General features: G+C 39.9%; 9 non-coding genes across 9 annotated transcripts; all 9 read right to left on the reverse strand.

Annotated features, from left to right (window-relative positions):
• Nucleotides 1–3,127: 3,127 nt before the first annotated feature.
• TRNAS-UGA (transfer RNA serine (anticodon UGA)) lies at nt 3,128–3,209 on the reverse strand. The gene has a single exon. It is a non-coding gene; the product is annotated as a tRNA-Ser (tRNA).
• A 4,006-nt stretch (nt 3,210–7,215) lies between these two features.
• On the reverse strand, nt 7,216–7,297 carry TRNAS-UGA (transfer RNA serine (anticodon UGA)). The gene has a single exon. It is a non-coding gene; the product is annotated as a tRNA-Ser (tRNA).
• A 2,652-nt stretch (nt 7,298–9,949) lies between these two features.
• Nucleotides 9,950–10,021, reverse strand: TRNAH-GUG (transfer RNA histidin (anticodon GUG)). Its single transcript has one exon. It is a non-coding gene; the product is annotated as a tRNA-His (tRNA).
• A 1,282-nt stretch (nt 10,022–11,303) lies between these two features.
• Nucleotides 11,304–11,385, reverse strand: TRNAS-UGA (transfer RNA serine (anticodon UGA)). The gene has a single exon. It is a non-coding gene; the product is annotated as a tRNA-Ser (tRNA).
• A 4,005-nt stretch (nt 11,386–15,390) lies between these two features.
• Nucleotides 15,391–15,472, reverse strand: TRNAS-UGA (transfer RNA serine (anticodon UGA)). Its single transcript has one exon. It is a non-coding gene; the product is annotated as a tRNA-Ser (tRNA).
• Nucleotides 15,473–18,025: 2,553 nt separating this feature from the next.
• Nucleotides 18,026–18,097, reverse strand: TRNAH-GUG (transfer RNA histidin (anticodon GUG)). Its single transcript has one exon. It is a non-coding gene; the product is annotated as a tRNA-His (tRNA).
• A 1,281-nt stretch (nt 18,098–19,378) lies between these two features.
• TRNAS-UGA (transfer RNA serine (anticodon UGA)) lies at nt 19,379–19,460 on the reverse strand. Its single transcript has one exon. It is a non-coding gene; the product is annotated as a tRNA-Ser (tRNA).
• Nucleotides 19,461–23,364: 3,904 nt separating this feature from the next.
• TRNAS-UGA (transfer RNA serine (anticodon UGA)) lies at nt 23,365–23,446 on the reverse strand. Its single transcript has one exon. It is a non-coding gene; the product is annotated as a tRNA-Ser (tRNA).
• A 2,652-nt stretch (nt 23,447–26,098) lies between these two features.
• On the reverse strand, nt 26,099–26,170 carry TRNAH-GUG (transfer RNA histidin (anticodon GUG)). Its single transcript has one exon. It is a non-coding gene; the product is annotated as a tRNA-His (tRNA).
• Between the last annotated feature and the right edge of the window lie 1,004 nt (nt 26,171–27,174).

Genomic DNA, 27,174 nt, shown 5'->3' on the forward strand with positions numbered 1-27,174 from the left:
CAATGGTTTGTATAAAAAATATATCGTTGTTTTATTTTAGAACCAACAATAGGTATCAAAATATACTTCCTCAGAATAAGATACTTTAGTTAAAAACTTTGCAATAGGCAATTGACTTTTGCAGGTAATAGTTACAGTTTATTGCAATAGGAAACACAATTTCAAATACAATAATACATTGAGCTCAATGGGAATTTTAAGTTATATGCAATTAATTACTTTCAGGATTACTTTTCTAAATCCAGGACTGGATCCTAGATTCAGTCCTGGGACAGTTCTTGGAAACAAGTGAGTAAATTCGTTTTAGTAACTGTTGTGATTTTCAAGCAATATTTTGCTATTTTAAAAGTTGACACTTAGAAATTTTTTCTGATCAAATTACCAATGTTATCCTATGGAAGGAAATTCACTTAGCAGGTAGGTGGGGTTATGGTTACTTTTTCTATGTCAGTGTTGGATCCTAGATCCAGCACTACTGTACCACCTGTAAGCAGTTGAGAAACTGCGTTTAAGTTATACAAGCGATTTTTAAGGAATATTTATAAGTTTGCAAAATCGACACTTAGAAGAAATTTTACAGAAAAACAGTCAATGGTTTCCTATGGAAGAAAATTCAAGTTACGGGTAAAGTACATTCTCGTTACTTTGGTAATTCAGTGCTGGGCTCCTAGGCTCAGTACTGGGACATCTATTGAAACAGGTAAGCAATTACGTTTTCACAATTGGTACGATTTTTAAAGAATATTTGTAATTTTCAAAAATCGACACTTAGAAACTTTGTCAGCAAAAAGGAAGCAATGATATCCTATGGAAGAAAATTCGAGTTACTGGTAAGTACGGTTAAAATTACTTTTCAGGGTCAGTACTGAGCTACAAGATGCAGCACTGAGGTCTCTCCTGATAACAGGTGAGTAAATCAGAATTCGTTGTTCGGCTGATTTTAGATGAATATTTTAAAGTTCCAAAACTCCACACTTAGAAGAATTTCCAAGTGAAACCAGTCAATGTTAGCCTATGGAAGAGAAGTGAGTTATCGGCTTTTAGGTAAGTACTCGACTGGCAGAGTTATGGTTCTGGGCATAGACTCAGGGGTCTCCCAGGGGAGTCCCAGTCTACTTGCCAAGCCCAAACTCCCCTTTTATTACATATAATTTACCCCTAAGGTAGGCCCTAGGTAGTCCTAGGTGCATGATGCTATGCAAGTAAAAGATAAGATATGTACTTTGGTGGTTCGCATGTCCTGTAAGTACCAAACAGTCTATTTCATTTTACACTACTGTGAGGTCTACCTCTCTCATAGGTTAGCATTGGGTATTCCCCTATACTTTTTATTTGGTAATTCCATATCGGAGAGGAGTAGCTTTATTTATTTATTGAAAATCCTACTTACTGGTGAGGTTGGATTTAACTTTACTATTTTAGAAATGCCACTTTTAGAGAGTGAACATTTCTCTGCACTTACTGCTCTATTTACCTGAAACCAGGCCCCAATACACGTCTGGATAGGGCTGGGTGACAGCAACATTTGTGCCTTCCCTGTAGAGAGCCACAACACAGGTTACTCAACTGCACCTGGGGGGTGAGCTCCGCTCCCCCTCCACCCCCAATAGGTTCAAGAACGATAATTTATGTAAGTAAATACATTATAGCTACAGCTTATTATCATGTTAAATTAAATAATTTGTTGTTAGATGGTTTAAATATTTAAACCTCTGGTACATTTGGTAATTCTGTAAAAGCAGAACCCAACTGCCGCAACATTGCCAACCACAATGCCGTAACTTGGATTCGAACCAAGGTTGCTGCGGCCACAACGCAGACTACTAACCACTATACTATGACGGCGAGCTACATGGACTCAATGACATACACTAACATGGAGAATTTATAATTTGGAACACTCAGGGCTGCTCCTGTGATAGGCTGGATGTATTCATTGCTTCCTCATTCCTCATACAGAGGCTGCGTCTCCTCAGTGGTTGATAGGCTGAAACCGTTTCCTGGCCGCCTGCTTGTGATCTGCCAGGAGTCAAAGATAACACATTACACTTGCGGGCCTGTGATGGGACACCAATGCAGAGAAACCCACTTGGCACAGACCTTCTATTCTGTCTATTAGACCTGCATCTTCCCTGCACCTTTCAAGCCATTTGTATGTGAAGCAAGAAAGAGTTAAGGAGTGATCCATCTACACTTTTATAGGGAGGATGCAGCCGTGAGCTCCTCCCAGCTAATCACACAAACAGCTGTAAAGTAATATAAATACACAGTTGAGGGCAGGCTGCAAGGTCATGTTTTTGAGTAATTATTGAAACTGACCTCAGTGGCTCATTAGCAGAGCTGCGGCTAATGACTGGTTCCAAATCATGATGAAGCAAGCACCATGGCTCGTAGGGGACCCACAACACGCTTTTCTTAGCTCACTGAATTAAAGTATAAACTTCCGCCGTGTGTGAGTGGTAAAGGCTTGTTAATATGGTTCCTTTTCCAATTCAAGTCTGACAACAAGAGGCAGAAACCACGTGGCTTCGAAAGCTCTGGATTTTAGCAACCAACCACAGAGAAAGAGAGAACTGGCAGTATGAGAGTTGGAGAAAACAGGAGCGGGAGCAAGGAGCTCAAATGAGATTAATGGCGCGTAAATAGAGAGCGTAAAGGAACAGTTACACAGCTAAGAAAAGGGAAAGAAAGACTAAGGAAAAAAACACAGAAAGAGCCTGTAGATGAAATTCTCTTCCTGCGACAGCAGATTAAGAGAAATTACATAGGGAGAGGTTAAGCATGTAACATGGGGGAGAATAAAAAAGAAAATGCAGTTTTATGAAGTGTGTTTGCCAAATCCAGCCAGCACTTTTGTTCTATTTCTCTCTTTGCATCTTTTATTGGTAAAGTAAGTTTCAAGTGCATGCGCAGGTATGATTGAGAGAGCAATGGTGTAATAATTTCAAGCGTTTCCACCAGTGCTAAAGTAGGAAGAGAGGTGTAGCAAAGACATGAAAGAGGTAGCGATAATAAATATGTGGAGAGGCAATAGTGACACAAAAATAAGCCACCTATTTATAAAACTGAAATTGAAGAAATACTAAAGGTTAACTTCTGAAATTGTAGCCGATAATAACAAGATTCTCATTGTTGGCAGGATTCAAACCTGCGCGGGGAGACCCCAATGGATTTCAAGTCCATCGCCTTAACCACTCGGCCACAACAACTTACTGTACGCTACATGCAAATATTTTGTTTGAAAGTATTCAAGTTGTCCCACATCAAAGTACTGATATTCTGCAATGCGCTTTTTAAAAACAAGGTTTTTTTCATCATGCACGTTCTGTCCTAAAAACAAAAATTGCATGAGTATATCTCTGGATCTGTAAAAGGATACGCTTGCATGCAAACTCTCATGTGGCACTCAATTTTTTGGACCCTGTTGCACTCTGTTTTTGCGCTGCTTTTAGTCTACGACCCATATTACAGAAGTCTACCATCTCTGAGTATTTGTGACTCCTTTGTAAGTACCTTGGGGCAGATTTATGAGCCCCTTGCGCCACTTTTGCGTCACTTTTAACATGGGAAAAGTGACGCAAAAGTGGCGCAAGGGGCTCATAAATCTGCCCCCTTATCTTTAATCCTTGAAGAGCTCTATAATAAATGGGTCCGTCAAAGATTGCTTGAATGGAAGATAAAAGAAGGCCCACTTGTCTCACCAAATGCCGTAGAGAAACCTGATGTTTTACTCACGTAATCCTTAGTTAATTTTTGTTAGACATGGCATCCTTAAGGTGGCCTACCAGCAACCTTTTTGCTTTTCACCTCACGTTTTGCTCTATCTTTATGTTGACCTTAGGACTCTAATCACTTTATCACTACTGTGAGAAAGTGGCTCTGTATATACTGTTCCCAAAAAGGTACAGTGTGCACAGAGTCCTCAGTGCCCAGAGGTTTGACAGAGGCTAAAGTTTGATATAACCTTACTCTCTAAAGTGGTAGCTTGCTCGAGCAGTAAGGCAGTATCCGAGGACAGTGTAAAGCATTTGTTGTACACACTCAGTCAGCAAATGGTCTCACACACTCAAGAACTGAACTCTAGGCCAATGGTTTGTATAAAAAATATATCGTTGTTTTATTTTAGAACCAACAATAGGTATCAAAATATACTTTCTCAGAATAAGATGCTTTAGTTAAAAACTTTGCAATAGGCAATTGACTTTTGCAGGTAATAGTTACAGTTTATTGCAATAGGAAACACAATTTCAAATACAATAATACATTGAGCTCAATGGGAATTTTAAGTTATATGCAATTAATTACTTTCAGGATTACTTTTCTAAATCCAGGACTGGATCCTAGATTCAGTCCTGGGACAGTTCTTGGAAACAAGTGAGTAAATTCGTTTTAGTAACTGTTGTGATTTTCAAGCAATATTTTGCTATTTTAAAAGTTGACACTTAGACATTTTTTCTGATCAAATTACCAATGTTATCCTATGGAAGGAAATTCAGTTAGCAGGTAGGTGGGGTTATGGTTACTTTTTCTATGTCAGTGTTGGATCCTAGATCCAGCACTACTGTACCACCTGTAAGCAGTTGAGAAACTGCGTTTAAGTTATACAAGCAATTTTTAAGGAATATTTATAAGTTTGCAAAATCGACACTTAGAAGAAATTTTACAGAAAAACAGTCAATGGTTTCCTATGGAAGAAAATTCAAGTTACGGGTAAAGTACATTCTCGTTACTTTGGTAATTCAGTGCTGGGCTCCTAGGCTCAGTACTGGGACATCTATCTAAAACAGGTAAGCAATTACGTTTTCACAATTGGTACGATTTTTAAAGAATATTTGTAAGTTTCAAAAATCGACACTTAGAAACTTTGTCAGCAAAAAGCAAGCAATGATATCCTATGGAAGAAAATTCGAGTTACTGGTAAGTACGGTTAAAATTACTTTTCAGGGTCAGTACTGAGCTACAAGATGCAGCACTGAGGTCTCTCCTGATAACAGGTGAGTAAATCGGAGTTCGTTGTTCGGCTGATTTTAGATGAATATTTTAAAGTTCCAAAACTCCACACTTAGAAGAATTTCCAAGTGGAACCAGTCAATGTTAGCCTATGGAAGAGAAGTGAGTTATCGGCTTTTAGGTAAGTACTCGACTGGCAGAGTTATGGTTCTGGGCATAGACTCAAGGGTCTCCCAGGGGAGTCCCAGTCTACTTGCCAAGCCCTAAACTCCCCTTTTATTACATATAATTTACCCCTAAGGTAGGCCCTAGGTAGTCCTAGGTGCATGATGCTATGCAAGTAAAAGATAAGATATGTACTTTGGTGGTTCGCATGTCCTGTAAGTACCAAACAGTCTATTTCATTTTTCACTACTGTGAGGTCTACCTCTCTCATAGGTTAGCATTGGGTATTCCCCTATACTTTTTATTTGGTAATTCCATATCGGAGAGGAGTAGCTTTATTTATTTATTGAAAATCCTACTTACTGGTGAGGTTGAATTTAACTTTACTATTTTAGAAATGCCACTTTTAGAGAGTGAACATTTCTCTGCACTTACTGCTCTATTTATCTGAAACCAGGCCCCAATACACGTCTGGATTGGGCTGGGTGACAGCAACATTTGTGCCTTCCCTGTAGAGAGCCACAACACAGGTTACTCAACTGCACCTGGGGGGTGAGCTCCGCTCCCCCTCCACCAACAATAGGTTCAAGAACGATAATTTATGTAAGTAAATACATTATAGCTACAGCTTATAATCATGTTAAATTAAATAATTTGTTGTTAGATGGTTTAAATATTTAAACCTCTGGTACATTTGGTAATTCTGTAAAAGCAGAACCCAACTGCCGTAACATTGCCAACCACAATGCCGTAACTTGGATTCGAACCAAGGTTGCTGCGGCCACAACGCAGAGTACTAACCACTATAAGATCACGGCAAGCTACATGGGGTCAATGCCATACACTAACATGGAGAATTTATAATTTGGAACACTCAGGGCTGCTCCTGTGATAGGCTGGATGTATTCATTGCTTCCTCATTCCTCATACAGAGGCTGCGTCTCCTCAGTGGTTGATAGGCTGAAACCGTTTCCTGGCCGCCTGCTTGTGAACTGCCAGGAGTCAAAGATAACACATTACACTTGTGGGCCTGTGATGGGACACCAATGCAGAGAAACCCACTTGGCACAGACCTTCTATTCTGTCTATTAGACCTGCATCTTCCCTGCACCTTTCAAGCCATTTGTATGTGAAGCAAGAAAGAGTTAAGGAGTGATCCATCTACACTTTTATAGGGAATATGCCGCCGTGAGCTCCTCCCAGCTAATCACACGAACAGCAGTAAAGTAATATAAATACACAGTTGAGGGCGGGTTGCAAGGTCATGTTTTTGAGTAATTATTGAAACTGACCTCAGTGGCTCATTAGCAGAGCTGCGGCTAATGACTGGTTCCAAATCATGATGAAGCAAGCACCATGGCTCGTAGGGGACCCACAACACGCTTTTCTTAGCTCACTGAATTAAAGTATAAACTTCCGCCGTGTGTGAGTGGTAAAGGCTTGTTAATATGGTTCCTTTTCCAATTCAAGTCTGACAACAAGAGGCAGAAACCACGTGGCTTCGAAAGCTCTGGATTTTAGCAACCAACCACAGAGAAAGAGAGAACTGGCAGTATGAGAGTTGGAGAAAACAGGAGCGGGAGCAAGGAGCTCAAATGAGATTAATGGTGCGTAAATAGAGAGCGTAAAGGAACAGTTACACAGCTAAGAAAAGGGAAAGAAAGACTAAGGAAAAAAACACAGAAAGAGCCTGTAGAGGAAATTCTCTTCCTGGGACAGCAGATTAAGAGAAATTACATAGGGAGAGGTTAAGCATGTAACATGGGGGAGAATAAAAAAGAAAATGCAGTTTTATGAAGTGTGTTTGCCAAATCCAGCCAGCACTTTTGTTCTATTTCTCTCTTTGCATCTTTTATTGGTAAAGTAAGTTTCAAGTGCATGCGCAGGTATGATTGAGAGAGCAATGGTGTAATAATTTCAAGCGTTTCCACCAGTGCTAAAGTAGGAAGAGAGGTGTAGCAAAGACATGAAAGAGGTAGCGATAATAAATATGTGGAGAGGCAATAGTGACACAAAAATAAGCCACCTATTTATAAAACTGAAATTGAAGAAATACTAAAGGTTAACTTCTGAAATTGTAGCCGATAATAACAAGATTCTCGTTGTTGGCAGGATTCGAACCTGTGCGGGGAGACCCCAATGGATTTCAAGTCCATCGCCTTAACCACTCGGCCACAACAACTTACTCTAAGCTACGTGCAAATATTTTGTTTGAAAGTATTCAAGTTGTCCCACATCAAAGTACTGATATTCTGCAATGCGCTTTTTAAAAACAAGGTTTTTTTCATCATGCACGTTCTGTCCTAAAAACAAAAATTGCATGAGTATATCTCTGGATCTGTAAAAGGATACGCTTGCATGCAAACTCTCATGTGGCACTCAATTTTTTGGACCCTGTTGCACTCTGTTTTTGCGCTGCTTTTAGTCTACGACCCATATTACAGAAGTCTACCATCTCTGAGTATTTGTGACTTCTTTGTAAGTACCTTGGGGCAGATTTATGAGCCCCTTGCGCCACTTTTGCGTCACTTTTAACATGGGAAAAGTGACGCAAAAGTGGCGCAAGGGGCTCATAAATCTGCCCCCTTATCTTTAATCCTTGAAGAGCTCTATAATAAATGGGTCCGTCAAAGATTGCTTGAATGGAAGATAAAAGAAGGCCCACTTGTCTCACCAAATGCCGTAGAGAAACCTGATGTTTTACTCACGTAATCCTCAGTTCATTTTTGTTAGACATGGCATCCTTAAGGTGGCCTACCAGCAACCTTTTTGCTTTTCACCTCACGTTTTGCTCTATCTTTATGTTGGCCTTAGGACTCTAATCACTTTATCACTACTGTGAGAAAGTGGCTCTGTATATACTGTTCCCAAATAGGTACAGTGTGCACAGAGTCCTCATTGCCCAGAGGTTTAACAGAGGCTAAAGTTTGATATAACCTTACTCTCTAAAGTGGTAGCTTGCTCGAGCAGTAAGGCAGTATCCGAGGACAGTGTAAAGCATTTGTTGTACACACTCAGTCAGCAAATGGTCTCACACACTCAAGAACTGAACTCTAGGCCAATGGTTTGTATAAAAAATATATTGTTGTTTTATTTTAGAACCAACAATAGGTATCAAAATATACTTTCTCAGAATAAGATGCTTTAGTTAAATACTTTGCAATAGGCAATTGACTTTTGCAGGTAATAGTTACAGTTTATTGCAATAGGAAACACAATTTCAAATACAATAATACATTGAGCTCAATGGGAATTTTAAGTTATATGCAATTCATTACTTTCAGGATTACTTTTCTAAATCCAGGACTGGATCCTAGATTCAGTCCTGGGACAGTTCTTGGAAACTAGTGAGTAAATTCGTTTTAGTAACTGTTGTGATTTTCAAGCAATATTTTGCTATTTTAAAAGTTGACACTTAGAAATTTTTTCTGATCAAATGACCAATGTTATCCTATGGAAGGAAATTCACTTAGCAGGTAGGTGGGGTTATGGTTACTTTTTCTATGTCAGTGTTGGATCCTAGATCCAGCACTACTGTACCACCTGTAAGCAGTTGAGAAACTGCGTTTAAGTTATACAAGCGATTTTTAAGGAATATTTATAAGTTTGCAAAATCGACACTTAGAAGAAATTTTACAGAAAAACAGTCAATGGTTTCCTATGGAATAAAATTCAAGTTACGGGTAAAGTACGTTCTCGTTACTTTGGTAATTCAGTGCTGGGCTCCTAGGCTCAGTAATGGGACATCTATCTAAAACAGGTAAGCAATTACGTTTTCACAATTGGTACGATTTTTAAAGAATATTTGTAAGTTTCAAAAATCGACACTTAGAAACTTTTTCAGCAAAAAGCAAGCAATGATATCCTATGGAAGAAAATTCGAGTTACTGGTAAGTACGGTTAAAATTACTTTTCAGGGTCAGTACTGAGCTACAAGATGCAGCACTGAGGTCTCTCCTGATAATAGGGGAGTAAATCAGAATTCGTTGTTCGGCTGATTTTAGATGAATATTTTAAAGTTCCAAAACTCCACACTTAGAAGAATTTCCAAGTGAAACCAGTCAATGTTAGCCTATGGAAGAGAAGTGAGTTATCGGCTTTTAGGTAAGTACTCGACTGGCAGAGTTATGGTTCTGGGCATAGACTCAGGGGTCTCCCAGGGGAGTCCCAGTCTACTTGCCAAGCCCTAAACTCCCCTTTTATTACATGTAATTTACCCCTAAGGTAGGCCCTAGGTAGTCCTGGGTGCATGATGCTATGCAAGTAAAAGATAAGATATGTACTTTGGTGGTTCGCATGTCCTGTAAGTACCAAACAGTCTATTTCATTTTTCACTACTGTGAGGTCTACCTCTCTCATAGGTTAGCATTGGGTATTCCCCTATACTTTTTATTTGGTAATTCCATATCGGAGAGGAGTAGCTTTATTTATTTATTGAAAATCCTACTTACTGGTGAGGTTGGATTTAACTTTACTATTTTAGAAAGGCCACTTTTAGAGAGTGAACATTTCTCTGCACTTACTGCTCTATTTACCTGAAACCTGGCCCCAATACACGTCTGGATTGGGCTGGGTGACAGCAACATTTGTGCCTTCCCTGTAGAGAGCCACAACACAGGTTACTCAACTGCACCTGGGGGGTGAGCTCCGCTCCCCCTCCACCCCCAATAGGTTCAAGAACGATAATTTATGTAAGTAAATACATTATAGCTACAGCTTATAATCATGTTAAATTAAATAATTTGTTGTTAGATGGTTTAAATATTTAAACCTCTGGTACATTTGGTAATTCTGTAAAAGCAGAACCCAACTGCCGTAACATTGCCAACCACAATGCCGTGACTTGGATTCGAACCAAGGTTGCTGCGGCCACAACGCAGAGTACTAACCACTATACGATCACAGCGAGCTACATGGGCTCAATGACATACACTAACATGGAGAATTTATAATTTGGAACATTCAGGGCTGCTCCTGTGATAGGCAGGATGTATTCATTGCTTCCTCATTCCTCATACAGAGGCTGCGTCTCCTCAGTGGTTGATAGGCTGAAACCGTTTCCTGGCCGCCTGCTTGTGATCTGCCAGGAGTCAAAGATAACACATTACACTTGCGGGCCTGTGATGGGACACCAATGCAGAGAAACCCACTTGGCACAGACCTTCTATTCTGTCTATTAGACCTGCATCTTCCCTGCACCTTTCAAGCCATTTGTATGTGAAGCAAGAAAGAGTTAAGGAGTGATCCATCTACACTTTTATAGGGAGGATGCAGCCGTGAGCTCCTCCCAGCTAATCACACAAACAGCTGTAAAGTAATATAAATACACAGTTGAGGGCAGGCTGCAAGGTCATGTTTTTGAGTAATTATTGAAACTGACCTCAGTGGCTCATTAGCAGAGCTGCGGCTAATGACTGGTTCCAAATCATGATGAAGCAAGCACCATGGCTCGTAGGGGACCCACAACACGCTTTTCTTAGCTCACTGAATTAAAGTATAAACTTCCGCCGTGTGTGAGTGGTAAAGGCTTGTTAATATGGTTCCTTTTCCAATTCAAGTCTGACAACAAGAGGCAGAAACCACGTGGCTTCGAAAGCTCTGGATTTTAGCAACCAACCACAGAGAAAGAGAGAACTGGCAGTATGAGAGTTGGAGAAAACAGGAGCGGGAGCAAGGAGCTCAAATGAGATTAATGGCGCGTAAATAGAGAGCGTAAAGGAACAGTTACACAGCTAAGAAAAGGGAAAGAAAGACTAAGGAAAAAAACACAGAAAGAGCCTGTAGATGAAATTCTCTTCCTGCGACAGCAGATTAAGAGAAATTACATAGGGAGAGGTTAAGCATGTAACATGGGGGAGAATAAAAAAGAAAATGCAGTTTTATGAAGTGTGTTTGCCAAATCCAGCCAGCACTTTTGTTCTATTTCTCTCTTTGCATCTTTTATTGGTAAAGTAAGTTTCAAGTGCATGCGCAGGTATGATTGAGAGAGCAATGGTGTAATAATTTCAAGCGTTTCCACCAGTGCTAAAGTAGGAAGAGAGGTGTAGCAAAGACATGAAAGAGGTAGCGATAATAAATATGTGGAGAGGCAATAGTGACACAAAAATAAGCCACCTATTTATAAAACTGAAATTGAAGAAATACTAAAGGTTAACTTCTGAAATTGTAGCCGATAATAACAAGATTCTCGTTGTTGGCAGGATTCGAACCTGCGCAGGGAGACCCCAATGGATTTCAAGTCCATCGCCTTAACCACTCGGCCACAACAACTTACTGTAAGCTACATGCAAATATTTTGTTTGAAAGTATTCAAGTTGTCCCACATCAAAGTACTGATATTCTGCAATGCGCTTTTTAAAAACAAGGTTTTTTTCATCATGCACGTTCTGTCCTAAAAACTAAAATTGCATGAGTATATCTCTGGATCTGTAAAAGGATACGCTTGCATGCAAACTCTCATGTGGCACTCAATTTTTTGGACCCTGTTGCACTCTGTTTTTGCGCTGCTTTTAGTCTACGACCCATATTACAGAAGTCTACCATCTCTGAGTATTTGTGACTCCTTTGTAAGTACCTTGGGGCAGATTTATGAGCCCCTTGCGCCACTTTTGCGTCACTTTTAACATGGGAAAAGTGACGCAAAAGTGGCGCAAGGGGCTCATAAATCTGCCCCCTTATCTTTAATCCTTGAAGAGCTCTATAATAAATGGGTCCGTCAAAGATTGCTTGAATGGAAGATAAAAGAAGGCCCACTTGTCTCACCAAATGCCGTAGAGAAACCTGATGTTTTACTCACGTAATCCTTAGTTAATTTTTGTTAGACATGGCATCCTTAAGGTGGCCTACCAGCAACCTTTTTGCTTTTCACCTCACGTTTTGCTCTATCTTTATGTTGACCTTAGGACTCTAATCACTTTATCACTACTGTGAGAAAGTGGCTCTGTATATACTGTTCCCAAAAAGGTACAGTGTGCACAGAGTCCTCAGTGCCCAGAGGTTTGACAGAGGCTAAAGTTTGATATAACCTTACTCTCTAAAGTGGTAGCTTGCTCGAGCAGTAAGGCAGTATCCGAGGACAGTGTAAAGCATTTGTTGTACACACTCAGTCAGCAAATGGTCTCACACACTCAAGAACTGAACTCTAGGCCAATGGTTTGTATAAAAAATATATCGTTGTTTTATTTTAGAACCAACAATAGGTATCAAAATATACTTTCTCAGAATAAGATGCTTTAGTTAAAAACTTTGCAATAGGCAATTGACTTTTGCAGGTAATAGTTACAGTTTATTGCAATAGGAAACACAATTTCAAATACAATAATACATTGAGCTCAATGGGAATTTTAAGTTATATGCAATTAATTACTTTCAGGATTACTTTTCTAAATCCAGGACTGGATCCTAGATTCAGTCCTGGGACAGTTCTTGGAAACAAGTGAGTAAATTCGTTTTAGTAACTGTTGTGATTTTCAAGCAATATTTTGCTATTTTAAAAGTTGACACTTAGAAATTTTTTCTGATCAAATTACCAATGTTATCCTATGGAAGGAAATTCAGTTAGCAGGTAGGTGGGGTTATGGTTACTTTTTCTATGTCAGTGTTGGATCCTAGATCCAGCACTACTGTACCACCTGTAAGCAGTTGAGAAACTGCGTTTAAGTTATACAAGCAATTTTTAAGGAATATTTATAAGTTTACAAAATCGACACTTAGAAGAAATTTTACAGAAAAACAGTCAATGGTTTCCTATGGAAGAAAATTCAAGTTACGGGTAAAGTACATTCTCGTTACTTTGGTAATTCAGTGCTGGGCTCCTAGGCTCAGTACTGGGACATCTATCTAAAACAGGTAAGCAATTACGTTTTCACAATTGGTACGATTTTTAAAGAATATTTGTAAGTTTCAAAAATCGACACTTAGAAACTTTGTCAGCAAAAAGCAAGCAATGATATCCTATGGAAGAAAATTCGAGTTACTGGTAAGTACGGTTAAAATTACTTTTCAGGGTCAGTACGGAGCTACAAGATGCAGCACTGAGGTCTCTCCTGATAACAGGTGAGTAAATCGGAATTCGTTGTTCGGCTGATTTTAGATGAATATTTTAAAGTTCCAAAACTCCACACTTAGAAGAATTTCCAAGTGGAACCAGTCAATGTTAGCCTATGGAAGAGAAGTGAGTTATCGGCTTTTAGGTAAGTACTCGACTGGCAGAGTTATGGTTCTGGGCATAGACTCAAGGGTCTCCCAGGGGAGTCCCAGTCTACTTGCCAAGCCCTAAACTCCCCTTTTATTACATATAATTTACCCCTAAGGTAGGCCCTAGGTAGTCCTAGGTGCATGATGCTATGCAAGTAAAAGATAAGATATGTACTTTGGTGGTTCGCATGTCCTGTAAGTACCAAACAGTCTATTTCATTTTTCACTACTGTGAGGTCTACCTCTCTCATAGGTTAGCATTGGGTATTCCCCTATACTTTTTATTTGGTAATTCCATATCGGAGAGGAGTAGCTTTATTTATTTATTGAAAATCCTACTTACTGGTGAGGTTGAATTTAACTTTACTATTTTAGAAATGCCACTTTTAGAGAGTGAACATTTCTCTGCACTTACTGCTCTATTTATCTGAAACCAGGCCCCAATACACGTCTGGATTGGGCTGGGTGACAGCAACATTTGTGCCTTCCCTGTAGAGAGCCACAACACAGGTTACTCAACTGCACCTGGGGGGTGAGCTCCGCTCCCCCTCCACCAACAATAGGTTCAAGAACGATAATTTATGTAAGTAAATACATTATAGCTACAGCTTATAATCATGTTAAATTAAATAATTTGTTGTTAGATGGTTTAAATATTTAAACCTCTGGTACATTTGGTAATTCTGTAAAAGCAGAACCCAACTGCCGTAACATTGCCAACCACAATGCCGTAACTTGGATTCGAACCAAGGTTGCTGCGGCCACAACGCAGAGTACTAACCACTATAAGATCACGGCAAGCTACATGGGGTCAATGCCATACACTAACATGGAGAATTTATAATTTGGAACACTCAGGCCTGCTCCTGTGATAGGCTGGATGTATTTATTCCTTCCTCATTCCTCATACAGAGGCTGCGTCTCCTCAGTGGTTGATAGGCTGAAACCGTTTCCTGGCCGCCTGCTTGTGAACTGCCAGGAGTCAAAGATAACACATTACACTTGCGGGCCTGTGATGGGACACCAATGCAGAGAAACCCACTTGGCACAGACCTTCTATTCTGTCTATTAGACCTGCATCTTCCCTGCACCTTTCAAGCCATTTGTATGTGAAGCAAGAAAGAGTTAAGGAGTGATCCATCTACACTTTTATAGGGAGGATGCCGCCGTGAGCTCCTCCCAGCTAATCACACGAACAGCAGTAAAGTAATATAAATACACAGTTGAGGGCGGGCTGCAAGGTCATGTTTTTGAGTAATTATTGAAACTGACCTCAGTGGCTCATTAGCAGAGCTGCGGCTAATGACTGGTTCCAAATCATGATGAAGCAAGCACCATGGCTCGTAGGGGACCCACAACACGCTTTTCTTAGCTCACTGAATTAAAGTATAAACTTCCGCCGTGTGTGAGTGGTAAAGGCTTGTTAATATGGTTCCTTTTCCAATTCAAGTCTGACAACAAGAGGCAGAAACCACGTGGCTTCGAAAGCTCTGGATGTTAGCCACCAACCACAGAGAAAGAGAGAACTGGCAGTATGAGAGTTGGAGAAAACAGGAGCGGGAGCAAGGAGCTCAAATGAGATTAATGGCGCGTAAATAGAGAGTGTAAAGGAACAGTTACACAGCTAAGAAAAGGGAAAGAAAGACTAAGGAAAAAAACACAGAAAGAGACTGTAGAGGAAATTCTCTTCCTGGGACAGCAGATTAAGAGAAATTACATAGGGAGAGGTTCAGCATGTAACACGGGGAGAATAAAAAAGAAAATGCAGTTTTATGAAGTGTGTTTGCCAAATCCAGCCAGCACTTTTGTTCTATTTCTCTCTTTGCATCTTTTATTGGTAAAGTAAGTTTCAAGTGCATGCGCAGGTATGATTGAGAGAGCAATGGTATAATAATTTCAAGCGTTTACACCAGTGCTAAAGTAGGAAGAGAGGTGTAGCAAAGACATGAAAGAGGTAGCGATAATAAATATGTGGAGAGGCAATAGTGACACAAAAATAAGCCACCTATTTATAAAACTGAAATTGAAGAAATACTAAAGGTTAACTTCTGAAATTGTAGCCGATAATAACAAGATTCTCATTGTTGGCAGGATTCGAACCTGCGCGGGGAGACCCCAATGGATTTCAAATCCATCGCCTTAACCACTCGGCCACAACAACTTACTGTAAGCTGCATGCAAATATTTTGTTTGAAAGTATTCAAGTTGTCCCACATCAAAGTACTGATATTCTGCAATGCGCTTTTTAAAAACAATGTTTTTTTCATCATGCACGTTCTGTCCTAAAAACAAAAATTGCATGAGTATATCTCTGGATCTGTAAAAGGATACGCTTGCATGCAAACTCTCATGTGGCACTCAATTTTTTGGACCCTGTTGCACTCTGTTTTTACGCTGCTTTTAGTCTACGACCCATATTACAGAAGTCTACCATCTCTGAGTATTTGTGACTCCTTTGTAAGTACCTTATCTTTAATCCTTGAAGAGCTCTATAATAAATGGGTCCGTCAAAGATTGCTTGAATGGAAGATAAAAGAAGGCCCACTTGTCTCACCAAATGCCGTAGAGAAACCTGATGTTTTACTCAAGTAATCCTTAGTTAATTTTTGTTAGACATGGCATCCTTAAGGTGGCCTACCAGCAACCTTTTTGCTTTTCACCTCACGTTTTGCTCTATCTTTATGTTGACCTTAGGACTCTAATCACTTTATCACTACTGTGAGAAAGTGGCTCTGTATATACTGTTCCCAAAAAGGTACAGTGTGCACAGAGTCCTCAGTGCCCAGAGGTTTGACAGAGGCTAAAGTTTGATATAACCTTACTCTCTAAAGTGGTAGCTTGCTCGAGCAGTAAGGCAGTATCCGAGGACAGTGTAAAGCATTTGTTGTACACACTCAGTCAGCAAATGGTCTCACACACTCAAGAACTGAACTCTAGGCCAATGGTTTGTATAAAAAATATATCGTTGTTTTATTTTAGAACCAACAATAGGTATCAAAATATACTTTCTCAGAATAAGATGCTTTAGTTAAAAACTTTGCAATAGGCAATTGACTTTTGCAGGTAATAGTTACAGTTTATTGCAATAGGAAACACAATTTCAAATACAATAATACATTGAGCTCAATGGGAATTTTAAGTTATATGCAATTAATTACTTTCAGGATTACTTTTCTAAATCCAGGACTGGATCCTAGATTCAGTCCTGGGACAGTTCTTGGAAACAAGTGAGTAAATTCGTTTTAGTAACTGTTGTGATTTTCAAGCAATATTTTGCTATTTTAAAAGTTGACACTTAGAAATTTTTTCTGATCAAATTACCAATGTTATCCTATGGAAGGAAATTCAGTTAGCAGGTAGGTGGGGTTATGGTTACTTTTTCTATGTCAGTGTTGGATCCTAGATCCAGCACTACTGTACCACCTGTAAGCAGTTGAGAAACTGCGTTTAAGTTATACAAGCAATTTTTAAGGAATATTTATAAGTTTGCAAAATCGACACTTAGAAGAAATTTTACAGAAAAACAGTCAATGGTTTCCTATGGAAGAAAATTCAAGTTACGGGTAAAGTACATTCTCGTTACTTTGGTAATTCAGTGCTGGGCTCCTAGGCTCAGTACTGGGACATCTATCTAAAACAGGTAAGCAATTACGTTTTCACAATTGGTACGATTTTTAAAGAATATTTGTAAGTTTCAAAAATCGACACTTAGAAACTTTGTCAGCAAAAAGCAAGCAATGATATCCTATGGAAGAAAATTCGAGTTACTGGTAAGTACGGTTAAAATTACTTTTCAGGGTCAGTACTGAGCTACAAGATGCAGCACTGAGGTCTCTCCTGATAACAGGTGAGTAAATCGGAATTCGTTGTTCGGCTGATTTTAGATGAATATTTTAAAGTTCCAAAACTCCACACTTAGAAGAATTTCCAAGTGGAACCAGTCAATGTTAGCCTATGGAAGAGAAGTGAGTTATCGGCTTTTAGGTAAGTACTCGACTGGCAGAGTTATGGTTCTGGGCATAGACTCAAGGGTCTCCCAGGGGAGTCCCAGTCTACTTGCCAAGCCCTAAACTCCCCTTTTATTACATATAATTTACCCCTAAGTTAGGCCCTAGGTAGTCCTAGGTGCATGATGCTATGCAAGTAAAAGATAAGATATGTACTTTGGTGGTTCGCATGTCCTGTAAGTACCAAACAGTCTATTTCATTTTTCACTACTGTGAGGTCTACCTCTCTCATAGGTTAGCATTGGGTATTCCCCTATACTTTTTATTTGGTAATTCCATATCGGAGAGGAGTAGCTTTATTTATTTATTGAAAATCCTACTTACTGGTGAGGTTGAATTTAACTTTACTATTTTAGAAATGCCACTTTTAGAGAGTGAACATTTCTCTGCACTTACTGCTCTATTTATCTGAAACCAGGCCCCAATACACGTCTGGATTGGGCTGGGTGACAGCAACATTTGTGCCTTCCCTGTAGAGAGCCACAACACAGGTTACTCAACTGTACCTGGGGGGTGAGCTCCGCTCCCCCTCCACCAACAATAGGTTCAAGAACGATAATTTATGTAAGTAAATACATTATAGCTACAGCTTATAATCATGTTAAATTAAATAATTTGTTGTTAGATGGTTTAAATATTTAAACCTCTGGAACATTTGGTAATTCTGTAAAAGCAGAACCCAACTGCCGTAACATTGCCAACCACAATGCCGTAACTTGGATTCGAACCAAGGTTGCTGCGGCCACAACGCAGAGTACTAACCACTATACGATCACGGCGAGCTACATGGGGTCAATGCCATACACTAACATGGAAAATTTATAATTTGGAACACTCAGGGCTGCTCCTGTGATAGGCTGGATGTATTCATTCCTTCCTCATTCCTCATACAGAGGCTGCGTCTCCTCAGTGGTTGATAGGCTGAAACCGTTTCCTGGCCGCCTGCTTGTGAACTGCCAGGAGTCAAAGATAACACATTACACTTGCGGGCCTGTGATGGGACACCAATGCAGAGAAACCCACTTGGCACAGACCTTCAATTCTGTCTATTAGACCTGCATCTTCCCTGCACCTTTCAAGCCATTTGTATGTGAAGCAAGAAAGAGTTAAGGAGTGATCCATCTACACTTTTATAGGGAGGATGCCGCCGTGAGCTCCTCCCAGCTAATCACACGAACAGCAGTAAAGTAATATAAATACACAGTTGAGGGCGGGCTGCAAGGTCATGTTTTTGAGTAATTATTGAAACTGACCTCAGTGGCTCATTAGCAGAGCTGTGGCTAATGACTGGTTCCAAATCATGATGAAGCAAGCACCATGGCTCGTAGGGGACCCACAACACGCTTTTCTTAGCTCACTGAATTAAAGTATAATCTTCCGCCGTGTGTGAGTGGTAAAGGCTTGTTAATATGGTTCCTTTTCCAATTCAAGTCTGACAACAAGAGGCAGAAACCACGTGGCTTCGAAAGCTCTGGATGTTAGCCACCAACCACAGAGAAAGAGAGAACTGGCAGTATGAGAGTTGGAGAAAACAGGAGCGGGAGCAAGGAGCTCAAATGAGATTAATGGCGCGTAAATAGAGAGCGTAAAGGAACAGTTACACAGCTAAGAAACGGGAAAGAAAGACTAAGGAAAAAAACACAGAAAGAGCCTGTAGAGGAAATTCTCTTCCTGGGACAGCAGATTAAGAGAAATTACATAGGGAGAGGTTCAGCATGTAACACGGGGAGAATAAAAAAGAAAATGCAGTTTTATGAAGTGTGTTTGCAAAATCCAGCCAGCACTTTTGTTCTATTTCTCTCTTTGCATATTTTATTGGTAAAGTAAGTTTCAAGTGCATGGCCAGGTATGATTGAGAGAGCAATGGTATAATAATTTGAAGCGTTTACACCAGTGCTAAAGTAGGAAGAGAGGTGTAGCAAAGACATGAAAGAGGTAGCGATAATAAATATGTTGAGAGGCAATAGTGACACAAAAATAAGCCACCTATTTATAAAACTGAAATTGAAGAAATACTAAAGGTTAACTTCTGAAATTGTAGCCGATAATAACAAGATTCTCGTTGTTGGCAGGATTCGAACCTGCGCGGGGAGACCCCAATGGATTTCAAGTCCATCACCTTAACCACTCGGCCACAACAACTTACTGTAAGCTGCATGCAAATATTTTGTTTGAAAGTATTCAAGTTGTCCCACATCAAAGTACTGATATTCTGCAATGCACTTTTTAAAAACAATGTTTTTTTCATCATGCACGTTCTGTCCTAAAAACAAAAATTGCATGAGTATATCTCTGGATCTGTAAAAGGATACGCTTGCATGCAAACTCTCATGTGGCACTCAATTTTTTGGACCCTGTTGCACTCTGTTTTTGCGCTGCTTTTAGTCTACGACCCATATTACAGAAGTCTACCATCTCTGAGTATTTGTGACTCCTTTGTAAGTACCTTATCTTTAATCCTTGAAGAGCTCTATAATAAATGGGTCTGTCAAAGATTGCTTGAATGGAAGATAAAAGAAGGCCCACTTGTCTCACCAAATGCCGTAGAGAAACCTGATGTTTTACTCACGTAATCCTCAGTTCATTTTTGTTAGACATGGCATCCTTAAGGTGGCCTACCAGCAGCCTTTTTGCTTTTCACCTCACGTTTTGCTCTATCTTTATGTTGGCCTTAGGACTCTAATCACTTTATCACTACTGTGAGAAAGTGGCTCTGTATATACTGTTCCCAAATAGGTACAGTGTGCACAGAGTCCTCAGTGCCCAGAGGTTTAACAGAGGCTAAAGTTTGATATAACCTTACTCTCTAAAGTGGTAGCTTGCTCGAGCAGTAAGGCAGTATCCGAGGACAGTGTAAAGCATTTGTGGTACACACTCAGTCAGCAAATGGTCTCACACACTCAAGAACTGAACTCTAGGCCAATGGTTTGTATAAAAAATATATTGTTGTTTTATTTTAGAACCAACAATAGGTATCAAAATATACTTTCTCAGAATAAGATGCTTTAGTTAAATACTTTGCAATAGGCAATTGACTTTTGCAGTAATAGTTACAGTTTATTGCAATAGGAAACACAATTTCAAATACAATAATACATTGAGCTCAATGGGAATTTTAAGTTATATGCAATTAATTACTTTCAGGATTACTTTTCTAAATCCAGGACTGGATCCTAGATTCAGTCCTGGGACAGTTCTTGGAAACAAGTGAGTAAATTCGTTTTAGTAACTGTTGTGATTTTCAAGCAATATTTTGCTATTTTAAAAGTTGACACTTAGAAATTTTTTCTGATCAAATTTCCAATGTTATCCTATGGAAGGAAATTCACTTAGCAGGTAGGTGGGGTTATGGTTACTTTTTCTATGTCAGTGTTGGATCCTAGATCCAACACTACTGTACCACCTGTAAGCAGTTGAGAAACTGCGTTTAAGTTATACAAGCGATTTTTAAGGAATATTTATAAGTTTGCAAAATCGACACTTAGAAGAAATTTTACAGAAAAACAGTCGATGGTTTCCTATGGAAGAAAATTCAAGTTACGGGTAAAGTACATTCTCGTTACTTTGGTAATTCAGTGCTGGGCTCCTAGGCTCAGTACTGGGACATCTATCTGAAACAGGTAAGCAATTACGTTTTCACAGTTGGTACGATTTTTAAAGAATATTTGTAATTTTCAAAAATCGACACTTAGAAACTTTGTCAGCAAAAAGCAAGCAATGATATCCTATGGAAGAAAATTCGAGTTACTGGTAAGTACGGTTAAAATTACTTTTCAGGGTCAGTACTGAGCTACAAGATGCAGCACTGAGGTCTCTCCTGATAACAGGTGAGTAAATCAGAATTCGTTGTTCGGCTGATTTTAGATGAATATTTTAAAGTTCCAAAACTCCACACTTAGAAGAATTTCCAAGTGAAACCAGTCAATGTTAGCCTATGGAAGAGAAGTGAGTTATCGGCTTTTAGGTAAGTACTCGACTGGCAGAGTTATGGTTCTGGGCATAGACTCAGGGGTCTCCCAGGGGAGTCCCAGTCTACTTGCCAAGCCCAAACTCCCCTTTTATTACATATAATTTACTCTAAGGTAGGCCCTAGGTAGTCCTAGGTGCATGATGCTATGCAAGTAAAAGATAAGATATGTACTTTGGTGGTTCGCATGTCCTGTAAGTACCAAACAGTCTATTTCATTTTTCACTACTGTGAGGTCTACCTCTCTCATAGGTTAGCATTGGGTATTCCCCTATACTTTTTATTTGGTAATTCCATATCGGGGAGGAGTAGCTTTATTTATTTATTGAAAATCCTACTTACTGGTGAGGTTGGATTTAACTTTACTATTTTAGAAATGCCACTTTTAGAGAGTGAACATTTCTCTGCACTTACTGCTCTATTTACCTGAAACCTGGCCCCAATACACGTCTGGATTGGGCTGGGTGACAGCAACATTTGTGCCTTCCCTGTAGAGAGCCACAACACAGGTTACTCAACTGCACCTGGGGGGTGAGCTCCGCTCCCCCTCCACCCCCAATAGGTTTAAGAACGATAATTTATGTAAGTAAATACATTATAGCTACAGCTTATAATCATGTTAAATTAAATAATTTGTTGTTAGATGGTTTAAATATTTAAACCTCTGGTACATTTGGTAATTCTGTAAAAGCAGAACCCAACTGCCGCAACATTGCCAACCACAATGCAGTAACTTGGATTCGAACCAAGGTTGCTGCGGCCACAACGCAGACTACTAACCACTATACTATGACTGCAAGCTACATGGACTCAATGACATACACTATCATGGAGAATTTATAATTTGGAACACTCAGGGCTGCTCCTGTGATAGGCTGGATGTATTCATTGCTTCCTCATTCCTCATACAGAGGCTGCGTCTCCTCAGTGGTTGATAGGCTGAAACCGTTTCCTGGCCGCCTGCTTGTGAACTGCCAGGAGTCAAAGATAACACATTACACTTGCGGGCCTGTGATGGGACACCAATGCAGAGAAACCCACTTGGCACAGACTTTCTATTCTGTCTATTAGACCTGCATCTTCCCTGCACCTTTCAAGCCATTTGTATGTGAAGCAAGAAAGAGTTAAGGAGTGATCCATCTACACTTTTATAGGGAGGATGCCGCCGTGAGCTCCTCCCAGCTAATCACACGAACAGCAGTAAAGTAATATAAATACACAGTTGAGGGCGGGTTGCAAGGTCATCTTTTTGAGTAATTATTGAAACTGACCTCAGTGGCTCATTAGCAGAGCTGCGGCTAATGACTGGTTCCAAATCATGATGAAGCAAGCACCATGGCTCGTAGGGGACCCACAACACGCTTTTCTTAGCTCACTGAATTAAAGTATAAACTTCCGCCGTGTGTGAGTGGTAAAGGCTTGTTAATATGGTTCCTTTTCCAATTCAAGTCTGACAACAAGAGGCAGAAACCATGTGGCTTCGAAAGCTCTGGATTTTAGCAACCAACCACAGAGAAAGAGAGAACTGGCAGTATGAGAGTTGGAGAAAACAGGAGCGGGAGCAAGGAGCTCAAATGAGATTAATGGCGCGTAAATAGAGAGCGTAAAGGAACAGTTACACAGCTAAGAAAAGGGAAAGAAAGACTAAGGAAAAAAACACAGAAAGAGCCTGTAGAGGAAATTCTCTTCCTGGGACAGCAGATTAAGAGAAATTACATAGGGAGAGGTTAAGCATGTAACACGGGGGAGAATAAAAAAGAAAATGCAGTTTTATGAAGTGTGTTTGCCAAATCCAGCCAGCACTTTTGTTCTATTTCTCTCTTTGCATCTTTTATTGGTAAAGTAAGTTTCAAGTGCATGCCCAGGTATGATTGAGAGAGCAATGGTGTAATAATTTCAAGCGTTTCCACCAGTGCTAAAGTAGGAAGAGAGGTGTAGCAAAGACATGAAAGAGGTAGCGATAATAAATATGTGGAGAGGCAATAGTGACACAAAAATAAGCCACCTATTTATAAAACTGAAATTGAAGAAATACTAAAGGTTAACTTCTGAAATTGTAGCCGATAATAACAAGATTCTCGTTGTTGGCCGGATACGAACCTGCGCGGGGAGACCCCAATGGATTTCAAGTCCATCGCCTTAACCACTCGGCCACAACAACTTACTGTAAGCTACATGCAAATATTTTGTTTGAAAGTATTCAAGTTGTCCCACATCAAAGTACTGATATTCTGCAATGCGCTTTTTAAAAACAAGGTTTTTTTCATCATGCACGTTCTGTCCTAAAAACAAAAATTGCATGAGTATATCTCTGGATCTGTAAAAGGATACGCTTGCATGCAAACTCTCATGTGGCACTCAATTTTTTGGACCCTGTTGCACTCTGTTTTTGCGCTGCTTTTAGTCTACGACCCATATTACAGAAGTCGACCATCTCTGAGTATTTGTGACTCCTTTGTAAGTACCTTGGGGCAGATTTATGAGCCCCTTGCGCCACTTTTGCGTCACTTTTAACATGGGAAAAGTGACGCAAAAGTGGCGCAAGGGGCTCATAAATCTGCCCCCTTATCTTTAATCCTTGAAGAGCTCTATAATAAATGGGTCCATCAAAGATTGCTTGAATGGAAGATAAAAGAAGGCCCACTTGTCTCACCAAATGCCGTAGAGAAACATGATGTTTTACTCACGTAATCCTCAGTTCATTTTTGTTAGACATGGCATCCTTAAGGTGGCCTACCAGCAACCTTTTTGCTTTTCACCTCACGTTTTGCTCTATCTTTATGTTGGCCTTAGGACTCTAATCACTTTATCACTACTGTGAGAAAGTGGCTCTGTATATACTGTTCCCAAATAGGTACAGTGTGCACAGAGTCCTCATTGCCCAGAGGTTTAACAGAGGCTAAAGTTTGATATAACCTTACTCTCTAAAGTGGTAGCTTGCTCGAGCAGTAAGGCAGTATCCGAGGACAGTGTAAAGCATTTGTTGTACACACTCAGTCAGCAAATGGTCTCACACACTCAAGAACTGAACTCTAGGCCAATGGTTTGTATAAAAAATATATTGTTGTTTTATTTTAGAACCAACAATAGGTATCAAAATATACTTTCTCAGAATAAGATGCTTTAGTTAAATACTTTGCAATAGGCAATTGACTTTTGCAGGTAATAGTTACAGTTTATTGCAATAGGAAACACAATTTCAAATACAATAATACATTGAGCTCAATGGGAATTTTAAGTTATATGCAATTCATTACTTTCAGGATTACTTTTTTAAATCCAGGACTGGATCCTAGATTCAGTCCTGGGACAGTTCTTGGAAACAAGTGAGTAAATTCGTTTTAGTAACTGTTGTGATTTTCAAGCAATATTTTGCTATTTTAAAAGTTGACACTTAGAAATTTTTTCTGATCAAATGACCAATGTTATCCTATGGAAGGAAATTCACTTAGCAGGTAGGTGGGGTTATGGTTACTTTTTCTATGTCAGTGTTGGATCCTAGATCCAGCACTACTGTACCACCTGTAAGCAGTTGAGAAACTGCGTTTAAGTTATACAAGCGATTTTTAAGGAATATTTATAAGTTTGCAAAATCGACACTTAGAAGAAATTTTACAGAAAAACAGTCAATGGTTTCCTATGGAATAAAATTCAAGTTACGGGTAAAGTACGTTCTCGTTACTTTGGTAATTCAGTGCTGGGCTCCTAGGCTCAGTAATGGGACATCTATCTAAAACAGGTAAGCAATTACGTTTTCACAATTGGTACGATTTTTAAAGAATATTTGTAAGTTTCAAAAATCGACACTTAGAAACTTTTTCAGCAAAAAGCAAGCAATGATATCCTATGGAAGAAAATTCGAGTTACTGGTAAGTACGGTTAAAATTACTTTTCAGGGTCAGTACTGAGCTACAAGATGCAGCACTGAGGTCTCTCCTGATAACAGGGGAGTAAATCAGAATTCGTTGTTCGGCTGATTTTAGATGAATATTTTAAAGTTCCAAAACTACACACTTAGAAGAATTTCCAAGTGAAACCAGTCAATGTTAGCCTATGGAAGAGAAGTGAGTTATCGGCTTTTAGGTAAGTACTCGACTGGCAGAGTTATGGTTCTGGGCATAGACTCAGGGGTCTCCCAGGGGAGTCCCAGTCTACTTGCCAAGCCCTAAACTCCCCTTTTATTACATATAATTTACCCCTAAGGTAGGCCCTAGGTAGTCCTGGGTGCATGATGCTATGCAAGTAAAAGATAAGATATGTACTTTGGTGGTTCGCATGTCCTGTAAGTACCAAACAGTCTATTTCATTTTTCACTACTGTGAGGTCTACCTCTCTCATAGGTTAGCATTGGGTATTCCCCTATACTTTTTATTTGGTAATTCCATATCGGAGAGGAGTAGCTTTATTTATTTATTGAAAATCCTACTTACTGGTGAGGTTGGATTTAACTTTACTATTTTAGAAAGGCCACTTTTAGAGAGTGAACATTTCTCTGCACTTACTGCTCTATTTACCTGAAACCTGGCCCCAATACACGTCTGGATTGGGCTGGGTGACAGCAACATTTGTGCCTTCCCTGTAGAGAGCCACAACACAGGTTACTCAACTGCACCTGGGGGGTGAGCTCCGCTCCCCCTCCACCCCCAATAGGTTCAAGAACGATAATTTATGTAAGTAAATACATTATAGCTACAGCTTATAATCATGTTAAATTAAATAATTTGTTGTTAGATGGTTTAAATATTTAAACCTCTGGTACATTTGGTAATTCTGTAAAAGCAGAACCCAACTGCCGTAACATTGCCAACCACAATGCCGTGACTTGGATTCGAACCAAGGTTGCTGCGGCCACAACGCAGAGTACTAACCACTATACGATCACAGCGAGCTTCATGGGCTCAATGACATACACTAACATGGAGAATTTATAATTTGGAACACTCAGGGCTGCTCCTGTGATAGGCTGGATGTATTCATTGCTTCCTCATTCCTCATACAGAGGCTGCGTCTCCTCAGTGGTTGATAGGCTGAAACCGTTTCCTGGCCGCCTGCTTGTGATCTGCCAGGAGTCAAAGATAACACATTACACTTGCGGGCCTGTGATGGGACACCAATGCAGAGAAACCCACTTGGCACAGACCTTCTATTCTGTCTATTAGACCTGCATCTTCCCTGCACCTTTCAAGCCATTTGTATGTGAAGCAATAAAGAGTTAAGGAGTGATCCATCTACACTTTTATAGGGAGGATGCAGCCGTGAGCTCCTCCCAGCTAATCACACGAACAGCAGTAAAGTAATATAAATACACAGTTGAGGGCAGGCTGCAAGGTCATGTTTTTGAGTAATTATTGAAACTGACCTCAGTGGCTCATTAGCAGAGCTGCGGCTAATGACTGGTTCCAAATCATGATGAAGCAAGCACCATGGCTCGTAGGGGACCCACAACACGCTTTTCTTAGCTCACTGAATTAAAGTATAAACTTCCGCCGTGTGTGAGTGGTAAAGGCTTGTTAATATGGTTCCTTTTCCAATTCAAGTCTGACAACAAGAGGCAGAAACCACGTGGCTTCGAAAGCTCTGGATTTTAGCAACCAACCACGAAGAAAGAGAGAACTGGCAGTATGAGAGTTGGAGAAAACAGGAGCGGGAGCAAGGAGCTCAATTGAGATTAATGGCGCGTAAATAGAGAGCGTAAAGGAACAGTTACACAGCTAAGAAAAGGGAAAGAAAGACTAAGGGAAAAAACACAGAAAGAGCCTGTAGAGGAAAGTCTCTTCCTGGGACAGCAGATTAAGAGAAATTACATAGGGAGAGGTTAAGCAGGTAACATGGGGGAGAATAAAAAAGAAAATGCAGTTTTATGAAGTGTGTTTGCCAAATCCAGCCAGC

This window comes from Triturus cristatus, chromosome 12 (genome assembly GCF_964204655.1).
Source record: "Triturus cristatus chromosome 12, aTriCri1.1, whole genome shotgun sequence".
Classification (NCBI taxonomy): Eukaryota; Metazoa; Chordata; class Amphibia; order Caudata; family Salamandridae; genus Triturus; species Triturus cristatus.